This window comes from Aethalodelphis obliquidens, unplaced genomic scaffold (assembly GCF_003676395.1).
Source record: "Aethalodelphis obliquidens isolate GAN/ISIS:26980383/991018 unplaced genomic scaffold, ASM367639v1 scaffold5, whole genome shotgun sequence".
NCBI lineage: Eukaryota > Metazoa > Chordata > Mammalia > Artiodactyla > Delphinidae > Aethalodelphis > Aethalodelphis obliquidens.
In genome coordinates this window covers 26232208-26257292 of record NW_020837949.1, presented here as the reverse complement: position 1 = coordinate 26257292, position 25085 = coordinate 26232208, and the positions used below count along the sequence as shown (strand labels likewise).

At 38.3% G+C, this 25085-nt stretch overlaps 1 long non-coding RNA gene across 1 annotated transcript; it reads right to left on the bottom strand.

The window, feature by feature from the left end:
* Positions 1-712: 712 nt before the first annotated feature.
* LOC113618151 (uncharacterized) lies at positions 713-23276 on the bottom strand. The gene is made up of 3 exons (XR_003431895.1): positions 22454-23276; positions 4727-4833; positions 713-856 (listed from the first exon to the last, which is right to left on the bottom strand). It is a non-coding gene; the product is annotated as an uncharacterized LOC113618151 (long non-coding RNA).
* Positions 23277-25085: the final 1809 nt, after the last annotated feature.

Below are 25085 nucleotides of genomic sequence, written 5' to 3'. Positions count from 1 at the left end.
TTTTTAAAAACTAATGTATTGTATGTGATCCATGCATAAAAGAACTTTATGGATTTAGAATGACTGAAGAGGGCTTCCCTGGTGGTGCAGTGGTTGAGAGTCCGCCTGCCGATGCAGGGGACACAGGTTCGTGCCCCGGTCCGGGAAGATCCCACATGCCGTGGAGCGGCTGGGCCCGTGAGCCATGGCCGCTGAGCCTGCACGTCCGGAGCCTGTGCTCCGCGACGGGAGAGGCCACAGCGATGAGAGGCCTGCGTACCGCAAAAAAAAAAAAATAAATAGAATGACTGAAGAAATGATGGAAAATATTTATAGTGATTTTCCAAGTGGTGCATTGTGTTTGTGTGGGTTTTATTTTCATATTTTTTAAAACTTCTATAATTAATGTTATCTTTAAAGTAAGGAAAAGTAATTTTTTAAAAGAAAATTGTTTGATTAGAATTAACCAAAGTTGGATTCACTAATGCTCTTCATTCCACCTGTAAAACACAGGCTGCAGATGACCTGTCCAATCGCTGATAGACTATCCTCTAGGTAACCTGGGCTCTTCTGCTCTCTTCTTTTTTTTTTTGGTACGCGGGCCCCTCACTGTTGTGGTTTCTCCCCATTGTGGAGCACAGGCTCCTGGACGCGCAGGCTCAGCGGCCATGGCTCACGGGCCTAGCTGCTCCACGGCATGTGGGATCTTCCCAGACCAGGGTACGAACCCGTGTCCCCTGCATCGGCAAGCGGACTCTCAACCACTGCGCCACCAGGGAAGCCTTGCTCTCTTCTTGCTCCTTGACCTATGTTACTTACCAAAGTCAAAATCAGTTGTGCTTGTTTCTTTCCCTGTGAAAGCCAGTTGTTCTTGTCACTGTAATTACATAAATTAACATTATATAAAAATTGATGAGACAACTGTAAAATGTTATGATAAAAACTTAAAATGCTTACACTTTTAGATTGCTTTACAAGTGTTAACTTCTTTTTCTACTATGATGAAACTCAAACTGGAAATGTGAATGATGCATTATGGGTGTGGTTTGTGTAAAAAAGAAGATGAGGACCTTCAATCAGAAGACACCACTCAAATTCTTGGCCTCATCTCAAAAGATTGGTGACTAAACAATAAATTTGTATGTTTTAGATTAAAATACAATATTTAAGGTAAGTATTAATCACTTTTTAATGCTTCTTCACATTCACTGCTTTTCAGTGATGTAACCAACAACAGGTTCTACTCATCAGATAAGAGAATTTCTATTATAACTATTTATTTAGATGCCAGTGTATTCAGTAATCATTCTGTGGCTCCTTTCTTACTATGTCTTACACTTGAACCTCTAATGTTTTAATTCCTTTCAAGTCCTTCTTTAATTATCAACGAAGCATAGATATACCCTGAAAGAAAAGATCTTGAAGACAATTATCTCAGAAGTACCCCATCAACAATCTGCTTTTAATCTTGACTATTATTCTCATTACTGTTATTTTCAACGGAATTCATTCTTGGTCAAATCAGTCCATTCACCCAACTTTGTTGCCCCATACAGAGCAAAGGATTATTACTCTAGTTGATAGTTTTGAATAGTAAAAGACATTTTTGTCTTGACCAAATTAAATGAAATGTTACTGTTTCTCAGAATGATTTATTAGAGAAGTGTACAGATTATGTCACTATTTTAAGTGCTTACTAATTCAACAAATATTCACTGACGGTTATGCACAAAACAGTGCAGTGTGCTTACACGTACATTTAAAAAAAAAAAGAAAAAAGAGATCTTATCTCAGGAAGCTCTATATGCCTATTGTCCTAGCTTTAAGGAAGGTTTCTTTTGATGATTTTAAAAGAAGAAATATGAAATAGACTATGTAAAAAGTGAAGTGAAATAGTAGAGCTAAAATATTCTCTGATGAAAGCATCTTTCCCTAAAAAATATGGGGGCATATGCATGAATTTTTTTTAATTGACAAGAAAAATAAGAAAATAAAAATGACAAGAGGAACTCTCAGGATTTAAGTTAAAGGTTATTGTTGTTTTAATCTGTAATCAATATCCTGAAAATTCTTCATGGTTTTCTGCTAAAACCTGTACGTTGAAACAATGCCTGACATATTTTCTCACTGCATGTCTTCAGCACTGCATGGCTGCTAATGACAGCATTTGCTCAGTCTTCCCTGCAGGAGATCTACAGCCTTTGGGGTGGAGAATTTTCTATAACAGCAGACCTGCCATAGCTGATCTGTCAGGGGGAGTCAGACAGGCATTCCGCTCCCCGAGGACAACAAGAAAACAAACAAAAATTAAGCAAAATGCAAATATTTTCATCAAAGGCACTCGGCAAATGATTCCCTAAGGAATCAAAAGCAGGGGCAGGAACGAATCACACTTCATTCACCGAAATCGTTACATTTCAGTACTCCAAACAGATAAATTAAACCATCTATTATGTCTTCTGATGTTCAGTTGCACTAACATATGAGCTGGAAATTTGGCCAACATTACATGCTTTCACACACGGCTCATATTCACCTTTCACCCTTTCTACAAATATTTATCAAGCTTCTCCAAAGCACAGTGCTGGGCTCTGGGGGAATGTAATGGTGAGCAGAAACTGACAAGGACTCTCCCCTACAAACCCCAGGGTCTAATGGGGATGGGGAAGCTGGCACAGAAAGTGCTTGCACAAGCAAATGTGAAATTGCAGTGGAGACAAATTTGATGGTGAGCTATGTGATGCTTAGACTCTATGAAAGCCTGAAGGTCAAAGAGAACTTCTATAAAGAGGTTCTGAAGAATTCTTAGAAGTTAACTACTCAACAGGGGAAGGGAGGATGCACCAGGTAGAAGAACATCCATGTCTTAAAGGTATGGTGGCAGGAGAGGGTATGATCAGTTGAGAGACTGAAAGGAGGTCACTGTGGCTAAAGCAGAGAGTGCCAAGGAATTGCAGAACGCAGTGGGGCTAAAGAGCAGTGATGGAGCCAGATCATGAAAGACCTCATAGGCATGGTAAAGGGTTTTGACTCTATCCCGACACATATATAAAGTCAACGGAGTATTTCAGGTGTGTGTGTGTGTACATGATGGTATGTGTTTGCGTGAGGTGTCATGCTATTTGAGTGGTGTGGCATGATGAAGTTTGCATTCATACTCTATACTTTAATCATTTCTTAATTTTACTGACAGACGGCAGTCCCTATTAACAGTTTCTTCATGTTGTAAGAATAATTGGAGTTGAATATAAAGTGGTTTTATATCTAGATTGTGGAAAACATAAATATGGCATCCTATATAAAGAAAGTATTGGGCTTCCCTGGTGGCACAGAGGTTGGGAGTCCACCTGCCAATGCAGAGGACACGGGTTCTGAGCCCTGGTCTGGGAGGATCCCACATGCCACGGAGCCGCTGGGCCCATGTGCCACAACTACTGGGACTGCGCTCTGGAACCTGCAAGCCACAACTACTGAAGCCTGTGCACCTGGAGCCTGTGCTCTGCAACAAGAGAAGCCACCGCAATGAGAAGCCCGTGCACTGCAAAGAAGAGTGGCCCCTGCTCACCACAACTAGAGAGAGCCCGCGCACAGTAACGAAGACCCCATGCAGCCAAAAAATAAAATAAATAAAATAAATTTATTTTTAAAAAAGTATTAAAACCGTATATATAAAAACACAATCACAAGTTTTGCATGTTTTCATTTGTAATGTAAGGCAACTGAATGGCATTGTAAAACATATGATTTGCATTCAAAAATAGGATAGTTTGCTATTCTTAACATGAAGAAAATCAAGAGAAAGCTCATTCTGACTAAAACCAATTAAATATTTGAATAATCATCTTTAAGCATACACACTGTTGTTCCTGAGAAAAATAAAGAATAAAATATTATGTAACCACCAGTATTAGTTACATTCAAAGATGAAGTATTGCTTTTTTAGGAAACTTGGGATATAGTAAAATGTATGAGGTTGGGAATATGAAAAATCCGAATATACTCTAAGTATAGTATATTAAATAATAATATACCGAATAACAAATAACGATAACAATAACAACAATAACTTGCTGTTAGGAGTGACTTTAGCAATAAAGAGAACCCAGCTCATAGAATATTATCTTTTCTTGTCATTTTAGTAATATAGTAACATGACCAATATTATTCATGTCACGGAATTCTAGTTTTTAATTGATTGGGTGCCCATGATGGGCCGGGTGCTTTAAACGTTTCCACATCGAATCTTTGTGAGCTAGTTGTTTGCAGTAGGGACCCTCCTAGAGCTTGAAGCCCAGGCCTGCTGAAGCCTGATCATGGGTAATAGAACCTCGCTTCATCCCACCTCCATGTAAACACTCAGGAAGGTGCTAATTTTGTTTTGTGCTAGTTATTTGCACCTAGTCAGGAGGCAGGCATATAGCCAGAGTCCCCAGGACAGCCTGACTGATACCAGTAATAGGGTATTAAAACACTCTTGAAAATGGCAAAGCAAGTTTCTCCCAGCTAGCAGGATCCTCACTCCACCCAGGCAGCACATCCGAAGCTGCATAATCTGTTTGGAATGTGGGGCAATACGAGAAGCCATCCTGGTCTCTGAAACCTCACTGTGTAAACCCTTGCTTTCCGTAACTATTCTCTGTTTTTCCCGTTGCTGTAAATTTCCTTTCCATTTGCCACTAAAACCTTGTGTCTCTCTGTCAATCACATTACCATTCCATTGTGACAACACAGAAATTTTCATACTCACTTTAGAAATGAAGACACAGAGGCTCTGAGCATTACAGTAACTCATCCAAATTAACAAGCGACAGTGTTGAGGTCCTGATAACACAGCTGTGGTCTTTGCAGATATATCTGTTAAAAAAGGTCAGGGAAGCTGATGGAACAGTTATAGGATAAGTATTGTGAATAAAAGAAGAAATCAGTTTCATAAATGTGTACCTGTGACACTGAGTGGAGAAAATTTCAATTGTTTCTTTTCATGTTGCATATAAAAACCATATGATCTCATGAATATGTTTATTTTACCATCAAACTAAGTTCTATGAATATGGGAAATATGTCTATGTCATTCATCTGTGTAAGGCCAGTATCAAGCAAAGAGCCATGCACGTCATAGTCATGTAATATGTACTTAAATTCTTAAATTTTCAAAATGTATTTGACCTGAAATATTTCATTATTTAATTCAGGTGTAAAGATGTAGTTTGTCATTTGGAGGATATATTAAATGTGATGTTTCTGTGAGGGTGATTTTGGACGAGATTTCCATGTAAATTGGTGAACTTTGAGTAAAGCAGACTGTCCTCCATACACTGGGTGGGCCTCATCCAATCAGTTGAAGGTCTGAATAGAACCAAAGACTGACCTCCCCCAAGCAAGAGGGAATTTTGCTGCAGACTTCAACTCCAACTGGTGGACCATGCTGGTAGCTAATTAGTGTGCTTGTGTCTGCTCCCTCATGTACTCCAGCAGAACATCTATTAGGAAGTATTCTAAGGAGATAAAGCAACTGCTTACAATGCTTGGAGTGTGACATTTACATTGAGTTTGAGCTAGATTTTATCGAGTATCGAATGAAAAAAAGGTAAGTTCAATCAATGTCGTCCACCCACAGTGGTGGAAAAACCTGTCCAAACTAAATTTTCATCTCCATGAGGTCAGAGGCTGTGACTGTTTTTTGCCAACTACTTATATCCCTGAAGCTCAGTGCCAAGCCTGACACTTAGTGGGCACTGAAAAAATATTTACTAAGTGAATGAATACATGAGTGAAGGTTGCTGTGTCCACCAGGTTTCCAACAGGCTACCTATGACACAGTTGAACTAGGATAATTTGAGGAGGGTTTATTTATCAAAAATCTAATTAAAAGGGGAAGTGAAAGGACAGGACCCAAGCTAAAGAGATGGTGGGAAGTAAAATTACCAAAACTCAGAAAGAAAGAGTGGGTCAGCCGGCACAGAGCAGTGACCTTCTTCCTGCATCCTCCCAGAATTCCCATTTGCTAAACCTGACTTGAGGGACCAGGATCTCTGTTGACTTCGTTCAGGCAGGTTAGCCTCAAGGGGGTGTGACCAGCGGAGAGGAGGGTGGAGTGTGGGTCCTGAAGAGCAAACAGAGACACTGCATTGTTGTCTTAACGGAAGGACTGCACTGCCCTCCTGAACAGATATCCGATTAACAACACAACTGCAGTGTGCACGCTCACACACTCACGTGCGTGTGCACACCCACACATTGCACAGAGCCTTCTTTTAATTACTGTGGTTTGATTGCTGTTTTAAAAGAAACATGGAGGGCTTCCCTGGTGGCCCAGTGGTTGAGAGTTCGCCTGCCGATGCAGGGGACACGGATTCGTGCCCTGGTCCGGGAAGATCCCACATGCCGCGGAGCGGCTGGGCCCGTGAGCCATGGCCGCTGAGCCTGCACGTCCGGAGCCTGTGCTCCGCAACGGGAGAGGCCACAACAGTGAGAGGCCCGCGTACAGCAAAGAAATAAAAAACGAAAGAAACGTGGAAACAATTTACCTTATTTTGAAATTAGAACAGGAAACACAATCTTATTCATTTATTTTTAAACTATAGGTCCATTTTACATTGTCCTCAGTGAAGAAACAAGAAAGGAGATAGACAAAGGGAACGGGAGAGAAAAAAATAGAAAAGGCAGAGAGACAAACTAAGAAACAGATCAAGAAAGATGGTAAAGGAGACTCATGGATCAGGGGACCTCGAGCAAAGAACAGTGTGGGCCTAAGGAGAGATGGTCAGGGCGGGGGAGTGAGCCAGGGAAAGAGGTGGGGGCGGGGGAGAAGGGGAGGGGCCATAAGACATAGCCTTGGACCCAGGAAATAAATGGGTCAGTTGTTAGGAGATGTGCACAAGTGTAGGACTGCAGGCAAAGCTGTAGCCTTTTTTGTTTTTGCGGTACACGGGCCCTCTCACTATTGTGGCCTCAGCCGCTCCACGGCATGTGGGATCTTCCCGGACCGGGGCACGAACCCGCGTTCCCTGCGTCGGCAGGTGGACTCTCAACCACTGAGCCACCAGGGAAGCCCAAAGCTGTGGCCTTTTAAACTTGAAAAGATGTTGGGGAAAAGTACAGTGTAAAATTTATGTATTAGTTTCTGGAAAAAAAATATCCTTGAGATTTTGACTTAAGTAGTTAAGTCGAAGTAATTCATTCAATTTGGAAGTGAAACAAATCGTACTTCCATGGGACGAAAATAATTCTTACATAATTTTTTTTCCTTTTAACTCAAGTAACTTGGAAGTAACTTTGCCAGGAAAAAATAGAAGAGCAATATTACCCACAAATTGTTTTTCTCCTTCCTTTCTTACCCGTTACTTCCTGTTTCACCATATTGCCTTACTGGCCACGTGTGTGTATCTATATCTATCTAAATCTCTCATGTAGGCATTAGTTTCTTTATACCTATATAAATATAGATACATATATATACGTTTTTATTTGTTCTAATAAATACCATATAAGTGTGAATAATTTTAACTCCTCAGATGACTTTTCCACCTGCAATGCCCCATCCTGCACATTTGACAACTCTGTAGCCTGAGACTCAGAACTGGAAATAAACATCACAGTGATACAGCTAATTAATGGTAAACCCAGGACCCAGGGCTCCTCACTTTCCTGCTTTTTCCTCTAGGGCGCAAACTGCCTCCCTAGCTAAAGATTTTAGCTGGAGGTCAATTTGCCAATAAATGCCTTTTCATTCCATTTTACTTACTTTTCTTTGAAAACATACATAACCCTTCAATTATTTTCTGAATGTTAGAAACCTATTGAAAGATGTATCATTTCAACATGATAACCTATGTTTATAGATGTTTTTTTTCATTTATTTCTGAGAACAAATTTAATGTGAACTATTTAACTCATCCTGTCACAATTAAGTGTCAACCCTGTTTTTACTTTCAGCCTATTGCTGAAACTAAGAAATGCCCACTGATTTGCTAAAATCAAGAACATAGTGTTCTTTGGGCATTAATAACAGTGACTGGGATAAAAGGATGAGCATCTCAAAGCCCCTATAATGTAGAGTTACATAAAACTAACTCAGAGGACAGGATTAAAGGTAACAGTTCAGTTAAAAATAGACCTAAAAGTTATTGGTATAGTCACTCACTCTTATATGCGAATCTCCCTCTCATTGTTAACTAAAATAAATAAATGTTTCCATGCTATCAATACTACTTTAAGAAATGAGGCTCATGACAATCATAGTGCAATTTAAAGGAGGATTAAAATAATGGGGGAGAATTCTAACTGTTGAGTTCCCAAAACATAGAGCCAGAACCATTCTTTAAAGGGCAAAGATAGTTCAAAGCTTCAACCCTCCAGACATCATGTACTTTAATGTTGTATTTCAAACTGTTAAAGGACATGTGAAGGAAGGGATCCAAAATTCAATGTCTACTGCATTTTCAGAGTTGTGAATTCCTCCACCTTCTAGAACCCTACTCAGGAGTAAATGCTGCCCTAATTACCTAGGGAAATCTAGTCAGAAAGCATTCATCAAGTTAGTATAGGTTGCCTCCAGAACACTTAAGATTGCTGGCTGGGAATGCACTTGGATGCACTTACTGGGTTGAAACCCTCCTTTTTTTAGTTCTGAGTGGACACTGTAACTTCAGTATTCCTCCAAAGCCATTTGGAATCTCTGAGAACCTCAACAGAACTGAGAAAGGTCCTCTCGCCCGGAGCTGTGATAGGTCTAATTTAGTTTCTCAAGGTCTCCAGTAGGACTCCGCCAAGATGCTGCTTGAACTTGTGTGGTGTTTCCTCTGACTGGGCTGGCTTCTCACAGCTGATTTGCTCCTGGAGGATTAAACCAAAATACTGTGGGGAAGAGCGCCCTCTCCTGCCTTACAGTAGGAAATGCACTGCGTCGGATTGCCAGGGTGGATCCATTTACGGCGTCCCACTGCCAAACTGTTGAATTTGATCGCATGAGGTTTGCGTCTTAGTTTGGCTAGATCTTTTTTATATTTATAGTCCTTGATTTGGAAATCCAAGTTTTATGTATAAACAAATGCATAATTAAAACATCCACTATATAAACAAAATGTATAATTTGCACACTGGCTACAGATTTTCTTCAGAAAAACAACAATTATTTCATATGAGGTTTTGGAATTAATAGAAATCTGTTCAGTTGTGACTTATGTGCAGTTCCAATCTGAGATTGTTACAGAGGAGATTGTGACAGTTAATCAACATGCAAATGACATGTTTATGGATGAGTTAAAATGAATTCTGACAGATGTACTAGTGCCAAATATTAAAATTTAAAGCCTTAATCTTGTAGTGAAAATGACACAAACCACAGAAAGATCTGCTTACCTGTAGACATACTGAAGACGAGGAGAGTTTAATTAATACGTGTCAGATAATTTTTCATTTATTGATAATAGGTGAAATATACGGTATAAATACTCAAAATGCTGGAAGTAAGAAAACACTCTAGTATTCAAAAACCTCACTTGCCACTTCCGTCACAATTCATTGTTATAAGATTCACTCCAGTAAATAGAGGTTTTGGGCTTGTCTGCAGAATTAAAGTGACTATATTTAAGTGACCACTCTGTGACAGAATTATTTTTTTCATTTCATAAATATTTGAAAATGTACTACTGTTTCCGAATCTTAATCACGAAAGTTCAACTTTCATTAGGAACATTACAAGATTCTGAATAAAAGAAAGGAATTGTTCTGGGAAAGTATGAGATTAAAAGAGAAACACAAAAGTAATTAATGTTCACTAGTGTCACTCATCTGTTCTTTATTTAATTCTCATCACTTGTGGAAGATCCTCAAATTAATATGAATTAACTCTGAGTACTCCATAAATATTAGCTGCTATTATGTACTAGGCACTGTGCTCATTTATTTACTTTTTTTTTTTTTTTTTTTGCGGTACGCGGGCCTCTCACTGTTGTGGCCTCTCCCGTTGCAGAGCACAGGCTCTGGACGCGCAGGCTCAGCGGCCATGGCTCACGGGCCCAGCTGCTCCGCGGCATGTGGGATCTTCCCGGACCGGGGCAGGAACCCGCGTCCGTTGCATCGGCAGGCAGACTCTCAACCACTGCGCCACCAGGGAAGCCCACTATTCCACATTAAACTGCACTAATGAAGGGTTTATTTCTTTCTTTTCCTTCCTTTTTGGTTAAATAATCCATTGGTCATTTTAATGGCAATGTCCATAGCGGGAGTTAGATGTGTGGAAATGCTGCCATCGTAAATCTAAGTCTCTTTTGAGAGGACCATCCTCATACATTTTTAATGAAGTAAACTTTAAACCCTTCAAAACTAACAAATGTCTGTGGGAAATCATCCAAGTAATTACATTTTTGCATATTTGCAAACTTAGAGTATATCTGAAGATACTTTTAAGTACATTGTACAAATGAGAGAATCAGATTGTAAATGTTTTGTTTTCAAATAAATGGATCGAATGTTTTTGTCTGACATGTAATTATGTATCACAGACTAAAATCTTATGGGGTCTGCCTATTTAGGGATCCAAACATAGTGGGTCCTCAATACCTGTTTTTGTAGAGTCTATGAAAGAGTAGGAAAACTTTTTTTCCTTTATTTATTCAAATTACATATTATTTAAAAGATTCTTTTTTAAAAATCAGTTTAAAGAATTTTAAGAAGGAATTCAAATCTTATAAAAAAGAAAAAATTCTAAGCAAATATTATTTTTGAAAGTTTGTTTCACTGCCCATCGGAAGGTTACTGTTCACTTCCTATCCATTTTGTTCCAGGCTCCTAAGAAAAAAACACTTAAATTCCCTGTGGATGGATAATCAGTAAGTTCCCCCAAAGGCTGGGAATCATGTTGTTTGGAGACATGCATAAACATTGTCACAACTAATCCAAAAGCCACGGACACACACTTACTGACTACAATTCCTTTCCTTCCTCAGCATTTCCATTTCTCATCTTTCCTCTGAATTCTTTTCCTCTTTTAACTTTCTGTTCCTCTACCTCTATATGTTTTTTGGTCTATCAGTTTTTTTCTTCAGGCAGTCTCTTAGTTTTTCCAGCATCTTCACTGTGTGTGTTTCTCCTAGTCTTCTTTTCTTTTGTATTATCTGACATTTATCCTTTTGTTCTCTTTTTGCTCATGATATTACCTGCCATTTCTATCTTTTTAAAATGTTACTGAAATACAGTTGACATACAATATTATGTTAGTTTCAAGCATACTACACAGTGATTTGACATTTGCATGCATTATGAAATGATCACCATGATAAGTCTAGTAACCATCTGCCCCTATACAAAGTTACAATATTATTGACCACATTCCTTCTGCTGGATACTCCATCCCCATGGCTTAATTATTTTATAACTGGAGGTTTATACCTCTAAAGGTATAAACCCTTCCCCTTCCCCTCTTTTGCTCCTTCCCAGCCACCTCTCCTCTGGCAACCACCCTTTTATTCTCTGTATCCATGAGTCTGTTTTCCTTTTAGTTTGTTTGTTTTGTGTTTTAGATTCCACGTATAAGTGATATCATACAGTACTTGTCTTTCTCTGTCCTATTTATTTCACTTCGTATAATACCTTCTAGATCCATCTATGTTTTCACAAATGGCAAGACTTCGCATATTTTTAGTGACTGAGTAATATTCCACTGTGTGTGTGTGACATACACACACACACACACACCCCGCATCTTCTTTGTTCATTCATCTATCAACGGACACTTAGGTTGCTCCCATATCTTGGCTCTTGTAAATAATGCTGCAGTGAACAAAGGGGTGCATATATCTTTTGTGAAAAGGTGAAACTGCTGGATCGTATGGCAGTTCTAGTTTTAATTTTTTTGAGGAGCCTCCGTATTGTTTTCCACAGTGACTGCACCAATTTACACTCCCACTAACAGTGCAGGAATGCCCCTTTTCTCCATATTCTCACCAACACTTGTTTGTTGTCTTTTTTGATAATAGCCATTCTGATAGGTATGAGATGACATATCACTGTGGTTTTGATTTGCATTTCCCTGATGATCAGTGTTGAGCATCTTTTCATGTGTCTGTTCGCCATTTCTATCTTCTTTCCTTATCGTTCATACTACCCATTTTCTCCTTCATAACCACAACCACTCCCTTTATCTCTCTCTTTTTTCCCACAAAGATGAAGCAGTACTATCATTTTACTTTATGTCCCATGTTAAGTTTAATTTTCACTCTAGTTTCTTCTGCTTTTATAGCACTTTTTCCTTTCCAAGGAATAAACATTAAATTCAAAGATAAGATTAAAATTTATTATTTACTTTCATATTAATTATGATTAGCATATTTTCTCCTGTTTAATAAAAGAAGGATATTTTACTGAATCATATAAAATGCACTCAATTTAGATCTCTGTCTAGATCAGATCTCTCAATCATTTGTTGATGAGAGGCAATTTTTTCTCCATGATAATATAAAATGCACTCTTTCTGTGAGGCACATTTCATGTTTCCTTGACACAAGCCAGCCTTTTCTTTTTTTTTTTTTTAATTTTATATTGGAGTATAGTTGAATTACAAGGCTGTGAGGCCAGCCTTTTCTTACCACCATTGTCTTAGTCCCTGATCATACCTCCATACTCATCAAAGACTAGATTTCTGCCTTATCCTGAGTGCATTGGGTAGCTATGCCACACTCCGCTCATATCACTCCCAGTAGTGTTTACCATCCACCTCTGAGGAGGTCCTCGTATGTTTTCTCTCTCAGAAGTTGACTTCCTGCTGCTCAATGGTGAACTCAAAGGCTTTCAAGTTAGGTACCCTGAATGGTCCTCCTACTGAAACAACAGAAATACTAGACACAACATCAAAAACTCTTTTAAAAAGCCTAGCAGATCTGGCCCAAAATTGAGGAATAGAGAGTCCAAATCTGAAGTGAAAGCAAGAACGGTGGGAGGTAAGTGACAAAATTAGTTTTGTTATCAGTGGTTTCTGACAACCCCATGGCAGGACGGGGCTATAAGCAGGCAGGAGGTAAAGGCTAAAGTCTGAAAACAGCTTGGACCCCAGCACACGCAACCCTCAGAGTAAAGGTGGATGAGAATTAAATCCTCTCTTTAGAAGAGAATAACAAAGAAGTTTGTCTGTCTACAACCTGATGCCTCTGAGGATTTATAATCATTAGTAAGCCTTCACCTGAGCTTCAGTCCCAATCACCACCACTTTGATTGTCTGAAGAAAATTTGAGTGGAAATTTTAATCGAAAGTAGTCCTGGCTTTAATTTTTAGAAAAGAGAACTTTAAGAAACTGAAAACACAAACATTAAAGTTAGGAAACCCAGTGAAAAGATTATACGGCAGATTTGCATAGCTGAAGAGAGAATGATCAAGTCTGCAGGGAAAAGAAATCCAGAAAGTGAAAGCAAGAGTAGGTAGAGGGTAAGACGAAAAGGAATATGCAGCCATTCAAATTACAAAAAGGATATCAGAGATATTTGAAGAGATGATGGCTAAAGATTTTACAGAACTGCTAAAGGACATTAATATTTAGATTCAAAACTCATTGAATCCCAAGCAGAAAATGCTAAGTAAATTCACACCTCAAAACATTATAATCACATTGCAGAAACCCCTAAAGGCAAAGACAAGACAATAAGACACACTTTTTGCTCTCAGTGATCTCACAGTCTGGACACATGTAAAAGGCTCTGCTTTCCCTATTTTACAGCAGTTACTGTTGGAATAAGAGGCCCTCATGACGATCGCTTCTATAAATACTATTTTTCCCTTCTATCCCACTTTCATTTCTCCCATACCCCATCAACAGGAAGAGTGACTCCTGCAGACATGATTTCATTCTGGCTCCAGTGAAGTCCTGAGAGTCCAGAATCTCAAACACAGCAACTGATCTAGAACAACGTAGAGAGTGACCATCTCTCCTCTCAGTACTGCTCTTCGTGACTCTCTAACTTCTCACTCGCTCAACCTTTAGAGCTTATCTGTTTATCTCTATCTCTATCTCTATGTCTATAAGTACAATACTGATTTTGTACACTTAGCTGACCTCTCAGACAATGACTCATTTTTTTTCTCTCCTGGACCCAAAGGATCATCATTTCTATGAGCCAAACACTAAACACAAAAACTGTACAGGTAGAATGACCATCACCTCCCCTACACACACACACACACACACACACACACAGACACACACACAGACACACACACGACACCTGCTTGCACACATTTCCAAGGAGCTGTAAATGTTAGAAAAGGGGAAGCCATTAGAGTAGGACACCAGGAGATCTGGGACTTGAAGGGATGAGACAGTTGTGAGAGAGCAGAGGCTAGGTGGGGTTGAAGTGTCAAGATGTAACTAGGAAATAGCAGCTACTGCGCTCATCAACTTCTGTCCACGAGATCTGGCACGCAAGGGAAGAATGTTACTGAAGGAAAGTTTTCTCTGCTTGTTTCTCCTGAGAAATACAGGCTGGCTCACTTACCATGATGTCATCTGGTCTATGCTAGCCTCTACGCCTCCTTCCCTCTGTCACCTCCTAACTTCCTGGTAACTCCCTCTCATTCACTGAAGCGTTTATGCCTGATTCATGATTTTCATCACAGCCTCAATTTTCACTTAAAAAGAATTTCTTTTTTAGTGTGGGAATCTCATCCAGTGCCGTGCCTACTGCCTCTCCAGTGATCTTCACATCCCTCACCTTCAGTCACACGCTCCCAATGCCACATCCTGGGCTTTATCATCACCTGCCAATTCTCCACCTCTGAAATCTTAACCTCAAAGTCCTACCCTGTGTACAAACTGTTTCTCTTCCAGCTCTCTCACTGTGTTACTTCCCTTAACACTGTTTTACTTCATAGTGATTTCAGTTCTACTGAAACCACTTCTACGAACTCCTATTGATATCCACGTCGTTGATAGCTCAGTTTAGATTCCAGGGACCCTTGTCTTATATTGCAAGTCCTGCAACTCTGCCACTTAAATTTTCAGGAATCTGTACTCTTCTATCCCCTTGTCATCACCCTAGTTCAAGTTACCATTACCTCTCATGTGGATTACCTAACAATATCCACACTGACCTTCCTGACCCCGGTCCTTCCAAATTTACTTCCAGTCCATTCTCTGTACTGCAGCCAGAGTGATCTTTCTACAGTACAAGCCTGACCATGCCATTCTGCCCTTAAAACACTGTAATCACTCTGGTCATTACAACAAGTTCCTGATATCACTTAAACATTTCCCATGATCTGGCATCTACTCTCTCTCTCTCTCTCTCTCTCTCTCTCACTAATTAACCTTCTTGCTTTACCTAACCTCTTATTTCAGATAGCCTGAGTTTTTGGGGGGTTACTAAATTTTCTATGCTCTCTCTACCTCTAGGGTTTACACATACTGGCTCCCCTTCCTGGAACATTCTTCTGTACTCCTCCTCTTTCCCCATTAATCTTAATCATTCTTTAAGTCTCAACTTAAAGATGACATCTCTCAGGAAGCTTTCTCTGACATCCCAAGTCTGAATTACGTACACTTTCCTATGTGCTTGTACTTCCCTATCATGGTACTTAACACAGTATCGCATAACTGTCTCTAATTGTGGGCATCCCTGATTGGACTGAGAGATGTGAGGTTGGAGACAGTATCCCAACTGCCTAGCACAGAGTCTGAAACACATTAGCTACTCAATAAATACTGAGTGGTGGGACAAAATCCCAACTCAGAGAGTCAGATGTAGAAAAATTAAATTAAGTAGACATAACCCTAAATCAGGATATTAAATTAAGAACCTAGAGGATTCCTATGAGATTATATACCTGGACATATGGAAACGTATCTGCCATCCTAGAAGGCTACTAGAAAAAAAAATCAGTATTTCCAAAATGATTATAAAATTTTCTTTGTATTACATTAAATACGCATTTATGATCCAAAAATTCCACTTTTTAAAAAATCCAGGTTGAGATTTGTACATGCAATCTCCACACTTAGCCCATGCACATTACCACTATAAATTATTTTCCTGATTTTAAATCAGCATATTTTCTGAAGAGTTTCCTTTTTTGCCTCAATGTGATGGAAAGCGACATCTCGAGGCACAAGAAACAGGCATATATTCAACCCCTCATGATTTGCCTTATTACACACTGCTGACCCCATTGGACCAGCATTTCTGACAGATTGTCATCTTCCACACAGCTTTGACTTTATATAAATACAGAAAGTGCAACAGACTTGTGTCCTTAAAACCTCAAGGCCAAACTTGCTCAGGCCACAAATGTGTGAGTCGACAGAGAATATTGATATACCCCCGCAGGTCTCCCTTTCCTGTAAAAATGGAAGTGTCAGATTATGATAATTCTGTCTCCATCAAATGCCTATAAAAGGCAGACAAGTTGAGGGGAGATAAAAGTTAGCAAGAGGTATGTAAGAATAAAAGAGGAAATAGCAAGCTGTTAAACTCTCCAAGGCTTTCATAACTGCTGTCATTTTGATAACATAGTTTTTGCAGACCATTAGGCCATAGCCAGCTTCTTCCAGCTGACAAGTCTGAGGTTCCTGATGCTCTTACAATTGAGTGATGTGTCTGTAGGAAGCAGCAAATAGCCTTGTGAGAGGCTTTGTGCTTTCATAACCACGGGAAAGGTGGTAAGGTCTATCTACACCAGTAGTCTCGATCATGGATGAACAACATAATTAGCGGGGGTGGGGGGGATGGGCAGGGGTTGTTATCAAATATAAATTCCTGAATCCCACTCCCAATATTCTGATCCACCAGATCTATTCTTTTTCATTTTATTTGTATTTTTTCTTATGTTTTATTAAATTTTTTTGTTTGCTTTGTTTTGTTTTTTTTTTTGCGGTACGTGGGCCTCTCACTGTTGTGGCCTCTCCCGTTGCGGAGCACAGGCTCCGGACGCGCAGGCTCAGTGGCCATGGTTCACGGGCCCAGCAGCTCCGCGGCATGTGGGATCTTCCCAGACCGGGGCACGAACCCGTGTCACTTGCATCGGCAGGCGGACTCTCAACCACTGCGCCACCAGGGGAGCCCTATTAAAGTTTTATATAGAATAAAAAGCATGATCTCTTTCCCTCTTTTGGGTTAGTTAATACTAGATTCCATTTTAATTTTTTTTGGCTTTTAGCTACACCTCTTTGCTGATTTTTTAGAAGTAATTTATATATAATTATCATAAGCATCTTTAATTTATTACCACCTATTTAGAGTTAATATTTTTCCACTCGATCTAAAATGCTGGAGCCTAATAACAGCATGATCCTATCTACCCCATCTTCTGTGCTATTGCTAACATATTTCAAATTTACATACATTATAAACCCTACAATACAACCTTACATATAATATTTGCATTAAAAGGCAATGGTCTTTTTAAAAAGTTAAGAGAAAAAAAAAGATATTCTTTTACATGTACCTGCTTATTTATTTTTCCTTCTGCTTTCCAATCCTTCCTGAAGATCTGAGTTCCCCAGTCATTATTTTCCCTCAACCTGAAGAAGGTCCTCCAGCATTTCTTGTAGTACAAGTCTGCTGGTGGTAAATTACTAACTTTTATTTATTTGAAAATTCTTCGTTTTGCCTTTCTTTTTGAAACATATTCTTTCCGGAGATTGAATTCTGAGAGAATTCTCTTTCAGCACTTTAAGGATTTTGTTCCATTATCTTCTGGCCTTCATTGTTTTTGATGAGAAGTCAGTCATGTTTGAATCACTGTTTCCCTGTATATAAGATTTCACTACACACACACACATGCTTCTGGTTGCATTCAAGATGCTCTCATTACTTTTTATTATCAGTCAGATTATGATATGTACACTTATGATTTTCTATGTATTCATCCTACTCGGGATTCTCTGAGATTTTAAACCTGAAATTTATGTTTTTCACTAAATTTGGGAAATTTCAGACATATTTTTAGTATAGATTCTTTCCCATTTTCTTTTTTCTTGTTAGCTGGGGATTCCAGTATACATACATTTGACAGCCTTTTAAGCAGCTCCAGATTCTGTCCCTTGACAACTCAACCCCCCAATACTGCAGCTCTCTGCTTGAGTTTTTGCTACCCTATACTATGCAAAGTTGGGTGGAAAAGAAGGGCAAATGCGTAAGTTCCCTTATGTCAAGGCATGAATTCCACTTCTGGTCATTCTCCAGCGGCTTCATTTTTCCATTAAGATTTTGTCACTTCTAAGTATGTGAAGTGAAGGATGTTAACTAAATTTATTGTGGTAATCATTTCACAGTATCTACATGTATCAAATCATTACGTTGTACACCTTAAACCTATATAATGTTCTAAGTCAATTATATCTTCAAAATGCTGGAAAAAATGTTTTTTAATTATTTGTGGATTGACATTGGGATATATTTGAGGGAGTAGGAAGAAATCAAGCAGAAAATATTTGAGGTCAAGGCACCTTGTATATAATTGATGTCTATACCAAATCTTTTCCTGATAATCAGGCTTCAGCAGGGCTATCCCATGTCCCTGTTGTTAATATCGTCAATGTGGTAACAATTTCAGTTTCTTTGCGATTTATATAATTACTCTTGTATAGCAGTGCAACTGCCGTGATTCACTGACTTTTTTCTTTGATCTCCGAATTTTAAGTTGCTAACTCTCAGCATCATTTAACTAGTCTCTATTTTCACGTGAATTAGCTCAATAGCTTCATGTGTCACATGTAAGTAAAATTATGAATAAAAGAACCACTACGAAGAGAATAAATAAATAAATTTCTTCATTATGGAGATCGTTTATACTACCCTATAGTCTAAAAGTATTCCTCGTGGCTATTGCTAAAGCGAAGTGGCAATGTAATGCTTTTGCCAAAAATAAGCTATGGAAAATAGAGCACTTTCCACGTGACTTGCTTTGTTCGACAGAATGCATTATTGAGTCAATGAGACCGTTGTCATTGATTTAAGCCCCAGAGGAGCTCTGACATCACCACTGCATGGCTTCCTTTGGCTGTCCCACAGGATGAGAACAGTGAGAGCAAGGGACTGACAAGAGAAATAGCCTGGGAAGTTCAGTGCAAGTCCATCCCTACTTCTGAAAACAACTTGAATTGCCCTCTGTCCCTGCTCTGTCACACGTGCCCTTGTTCCTCTCAGTTCTGCTATGGATCCTACATTTCCAAGCTTCAGTCACCGTCAACAGAGTAGAGGGCAGAAGGAAGGGAGACTCCAAGGTACCCTTTTTCTGTCTTTGGTGGTGGCTACCATCACCTTCAAGGTTCCAGCTCCTTCCAGAAAAGTCCACCAGCTTCAGTCTTCATTCAGAAATTCAAGACCATGGGTTACGATCATACCTCCTACTCGTTTGTCCTTCAGCCTGCAAGTGGTGGGGGCTTTGGATTTGCCAAGCTTTGGAGAGCCTCACAGTGCTCTAGGTAGCTTCTCAGCTTCTTCCATCACCTGATAACCCATTTTCTACCTTAAATTCCTGATTTTAAATACTGGTAATGGTTTCTCTAGTTTTTTTTGGGGCTCTAAATAATTGTGCCCTGCTAACAGAGATGCAGTAACACTGTCTTTTTAAAATTTTTATTTGAAGAAAAGAGTTCCTTTTAAAATGTATCCATAAAAACCCATGTAGACATACACACACACCCCCCAAAGAGGAGATAAGATTTTTAAAGACATTCTAACTAAAATGTTGCTTAAGGTCAACATGCTTTGCTCACACTGAATTCTTTAACTAGATGTATACAGAATGTATACAAGGAAGGAAACTGTAAGACTGCAAGTACTGTATGTGGTAGATGGAATAGACCCAGATCAAAAACAGGAAGATGATCCACAGATTCAAGCAGCCCAAACATAAATTTTAGATTTATGGCCAAATGGATTATCCTAATCATTAAAGGAGATTAAAATTGCAAAAAAGCAGGACAGTTTTCTTGAGATCTGCATGCTGCTTATATTTGAATACAATTCTTACATGTTAAAATAGATATGTGGTTTATAATTAATTAAATACAAAGAATTTCCAGGGGCAAACTATAGCATTTTAAGTGAATCAGTGAAGAGATACCAATGTTTAATTGCACAAACACAATCTTGGAGGAGACTGGAACTGCTGTTATGTAACATGGTCATCTTTTCCTAAAAGATGTCGTGTTTTGTTTGCTTAAATGGATTATGAAATTGTATATTATTAACATTTGTTTCTTTGTAGAGTCAATCACACTATGCCTCCTGCATAGAAGATGCTAAAAGATACAATATTACTACCTGATTCAATACATGAACTGATGTGGCCTGCCAGATATATGTTCCATAAATGTTCACCTAAAATTGCCAACAGAAACATTGCAGACAGTTCAGAATTGCAGTAAAACTATGTAAGTGCTTTCAATAGCTTTCAAGTTAACCTAAATCCCAAACTTCATGTTACAAATGGGAAGAGAAAAAACAAATAGTCTCCTAGACCCTCTCAAGCTTACTGATAAGAAATGATACAGACAAGAAAGCCTCATCTTTACTTATCTATATTTTTAACAAACGTGTAGCTTTGGTCAAAATATTAACTCTAAGAAGCACAGCGTTTTAAAAATTTCTAATTATACAAGTAAAGTCAACATTGCATTGGAGAAAGTCTAACACATCTTAAAAATCTCTTCCCATTTTCCCATTTTATTTATTTATTTATTTTTAAGTGGCCATACAGAACTTGAAAGTAGTCATATCAAGAACTGTTTTAGGAAGAGAGCAGAATTCATTACATGGAAAAGTCACGCAGCCTTATTTGAAGAGCCTCTCTTGGATCTTCAAAACCAGTGCATGAAAACTTGGCAGGACTTATATACACGGCCAAATGTAAAAGAGATAGCTAGTGGGAAGCAGCCACATAGCACAGGGAGATCAGCTCAGTGCTTTGTGTCCACCTAGAGGGGTGAGAGAGGGAGGGTGGGAGGGAGACTCAGGAGGGAGGAGATATGGGAACATATGTATATGTATAGCTGATGCGCTTTGTTACACAGCAGAAACTAACACACCATTGTAAAGCAATTATACTCCAATAAAGATGTTAAAAAAATAAAAGGAGGCGAAGAACTCAGAGCCCTGGCCCTCCTGGCTCACACTAACCCCATGGAGGCATCCTGAGTCTCTGGCCTGCTTCACGCCACCCTCAGGAGCAGCTGTAACATATTTATTTATCTTTAAGTACCCATCCTAAGCTGCAATGCAGAATGCATACAAAGGAAGGAGAGGGACTACAATTTTCTATAGAGACCTCCACTACCTTAATAATATGCATATCAAGGTACTACGGCTCTAAACACACACCACACTCCCCCTTTACCTCCCCCATAAACCCTTCACATTCTCCTAAGTATTATTACTCAAAAATCTTGGACAAAGAGAAGCCAGAACATATTACAAGCCATTTTTGCTTCCTGCTCAGTCAATGTTTCTGAAGAAATGAAATGCAGAACTGATACCTACTTAAATTGTGGATGGGGGAGGGAAAAGATAAAGGAAAAACATAGAAAAAACAAATGATAATCTCAAAACATTATCTGCTCTCACTGATATTTAAGAAAACTCATGATTTGGGAAAAATTAAACTTTGTTCCACCAGTTTGCTGAGTTGTTGTGATTAGTTCTGATATTTAGTTTCTCAGCACTTGGATTTGCTAATGTCATAAAGATTTTTGCAAATATTTAAATGTTGTGTTTTCTTTTCCTATATTTATACTACTGGTTCTGCTTCATAAGTTAATACATTGGCCATGATCTCCAGAACTTTAAGAAGCTATAGAATCATTATGCTTACTTTTACTTTTCCTAAATGTAACAGAAGTGCTTCCTATAATTCTCTATTATTTTTGATGTTGACTATGTTTATGAAAAAGATATTCATTGTCATAAGAGACCAACAGAAAAGAATGGAAAGTTCAGTTATAGACAAAATACACAGGGTCTTGCTTTTTGTTTCTGTTTTTTTCACATGCTAGAGGTAACATTCTAATAAGCTGAGGAATTTGTAGTTTACCTCATGTCTTACACCAAAATAAATCCTAGGTAGATTTAAAAAGAAATAATTAGACTATAAAATTACTTGAATAAAATTATGGAATAAATATGTTGTTCTTAGAGGCCTAAAAATTTTCTACGTATTATATAAAAACCAGAAAGAATAAGTGATTTTTAATAAATTTAACTTCATAATACATTATTTTGCATGACAAAATAAATAAAATAAAACCCCTAAGCAAAGTGACAAATGACAAATAGGAAACATGGATGAAGTTCAGCGCTATTGTTAAAAATAGAAATTTCCTGATAGAAAAGTGGGCACAATATATGACAAATGCATTTGAAAAGAATTTCAGCCTCACCATAAATCAAATACAAGTTAAAATGAACTTCTTTTAGGTCTTGAAAATTATAAAGTTGTAAAATTTTGTAATATGACTGACATTGTTTGAATTCTAGTATGGCCACTTACTAGCTATGCAAAGTTGCTTAACATTTCTCTGCTTCAGTTTCTCTATCTGATGAAACCATTCCAGTCACACAGGGATCCATCCATCCTGTATGCCAGTATGTCATCTGTAATAAAGTGTTACTTTCCTTATGGCTGTCCTGTGAATTAAATTAACATATGTAAATACTTAGCACTGCGCCTGGCACAGTATAAGCATTCAATTAATGGCAGATAACTGAAAAGTCTAAAAGTGTAAACTGATTAGGAATGGGTGGATGCAGCTTCAAATAACAGAAAACAGAAAGAGAAGTTTAAGCAAACAGGGATTCGTCTTTCACACAGAACAGTTAAGTCTTGAGATGGGAAGTTAGTTCAGCTTCTCAAAGATGCTATGTGGGGACTTTGGCTCTTTTTTAACGTCATACCCCACCGTCTTCAGTGGCAAGGCTTATGTACTCATACTTACTGCCACCTGATTGTAAAGTGATGCTGTGTATCTGGGTCTGCATTCCAGACAGGAGAAGAAGGAACAAAAGACATAAAGGTGAGAATGCGGCACCAGATCAATGTACCTCTTTTTATCAGGAAAGCAAACCCCTTACATAACAAACTTCTACTTATATAGCTCTGACCCACAAATGTATTACATGGTCATCACTAGCTGAAATGGATGGGTATTGGTTCAGCCAGCCAGTAGTGTTTGCCATAAACAGTATTGATGGAAAAAAAACCACAAAAAACATTAACAAAGACATTTAGCAGTGGCTTTAACCTTTACACTCCTATTGAAAGTCTTCATTGCTTTGTAACAATAAAACTAATTATTAAAAAAATAAAAGAATTCTGATACTTACATTTCTCTCTCCACTGCTCTATAACTCTCTACCCCAACACATATCCCTAAAGAAGAAAAAGGACGAGGAAGATATAGGATTACTAGTATCTGACATTTCAAAATCATTTTGGTACCTGAAAACATCCATAAATTTCAGTCTCTATTGCCTGTAGAGTATTAGTGACATTTTTTGTATTTGTGAGGTAATAAGAAGAGTTGAGACCACTCCCTTGTATCACATGCATGCATCTTTCTCTCTTTTGTAATAAATATGAGAAAACAAGACAAAAAATTGCACATGTTTCAACTGATTTCTTTATTAATGTTTCCCTCTGTTACAGATACCCACTTCAAGTACAAAGACCTGAGGACTTTCACACCTAAACAATGAATAAGTATTGGAAAAGATGATACAATGCAGTTTCTTACACAGAATTTTAACCTGATTCATTTTAATCACATAATCTCTCATTTCTAAGAAAAGGTAATCAAAGAAGAGAATGTATAATGGAAATAATCAGAGCTCCAAAATAAATATATTAAGGGAGTGAAGAGAAGTCTCACCAATTGTTAAGTACGGTGAGAAATATATAAAGAGTAATTATTTGATGTGGCAGAGGTTTTAGCTAACACTATAGTGGTAATCATTTTGCAATATATAAGTGTATCAAATCAACACATGGTATGCCTTAAACTTACACAATGTTATATGTCAATTACATCTTAATAAAACTAGATTTAAAAAAGAATGATTGAAGAGCCTATGGACAACTATCAAACTGTATTAGGCTATCTCTGTCTCTGCTTATTTGAAATAAAATCTATTTCAAACAAACCAATTTTCTCAACAAAATTTTTTCTTTATATAATGGTACACATCTATGAAATATTTATTTTGCTGTTTTGTACTGGTATTTAGGACAAAATTGTGAATAATCTTTGCTATTTTGATTTAAATTATGGAGAAAATTTAAAAGCCAAATGTATTTGCATTTGAGATCAGAAAATGAAGATTTCTAAGATCTTGAGTTTTCTGCTGACTTTAATGAAAATGCTTTGCAATAATTTTATAAAAGGCAAATACCCTGGTAAACTTCACAAAAGCTTCTTCTTTAGTTCTTATAAAAGTTCACTACAGAAGACAGGTAGTACTTCAGAAGATGGCAAATATATTTATACCTGAACTTGAAAAAAAAATGTAGTCCAAGGACGCAGTTGTTCGTGGTAGATCACATGCTAAATTAATCCCAAAACCACTAAGACATTTGAGTCTAGCTGACTTTTCTCAGTTACAAGAACATTCCTGGCTCACTGGATATTTCCATTCTTGTCCAGAATCTCACGTATACAGAGTTATTCAATTTGTTCTTGATAATCACAGTGGATTATGTATTATTATTGTTACATGGCAGATTCATGCATATATGTTAAATGAATGGACAAAAGACTCACCTAGGGCTTCCCTGGTGGCGCAGTGGTTGAGTGTCCGCCTGCCGATGCAGGGGACACGGGTTCTTGCCCCGTTCCGGGAAGATCCCACATGCCGCGGAGCGGCTAGGCCTGTGAGCCATGGCCGCTGAGCCTGCGCGTCCAGAGCCTGTACTCCGCAACGGGAGAGGCCACAACAGTGAGAGGCCCGCGTACTGCAAAAAAAGAACCAAAAAGTGTGAGATCAAACGTTTCTAAACCCACCTAAATTCATTCATGATTTTTAACTTTTAGACAGATATTGGCTTTCCAATAGACACAATTTTTTTAGCTTATTTGTTCTATCAGGATAAGACAGGACAAGAACAAGGACAATTTGGTTTGGATTTA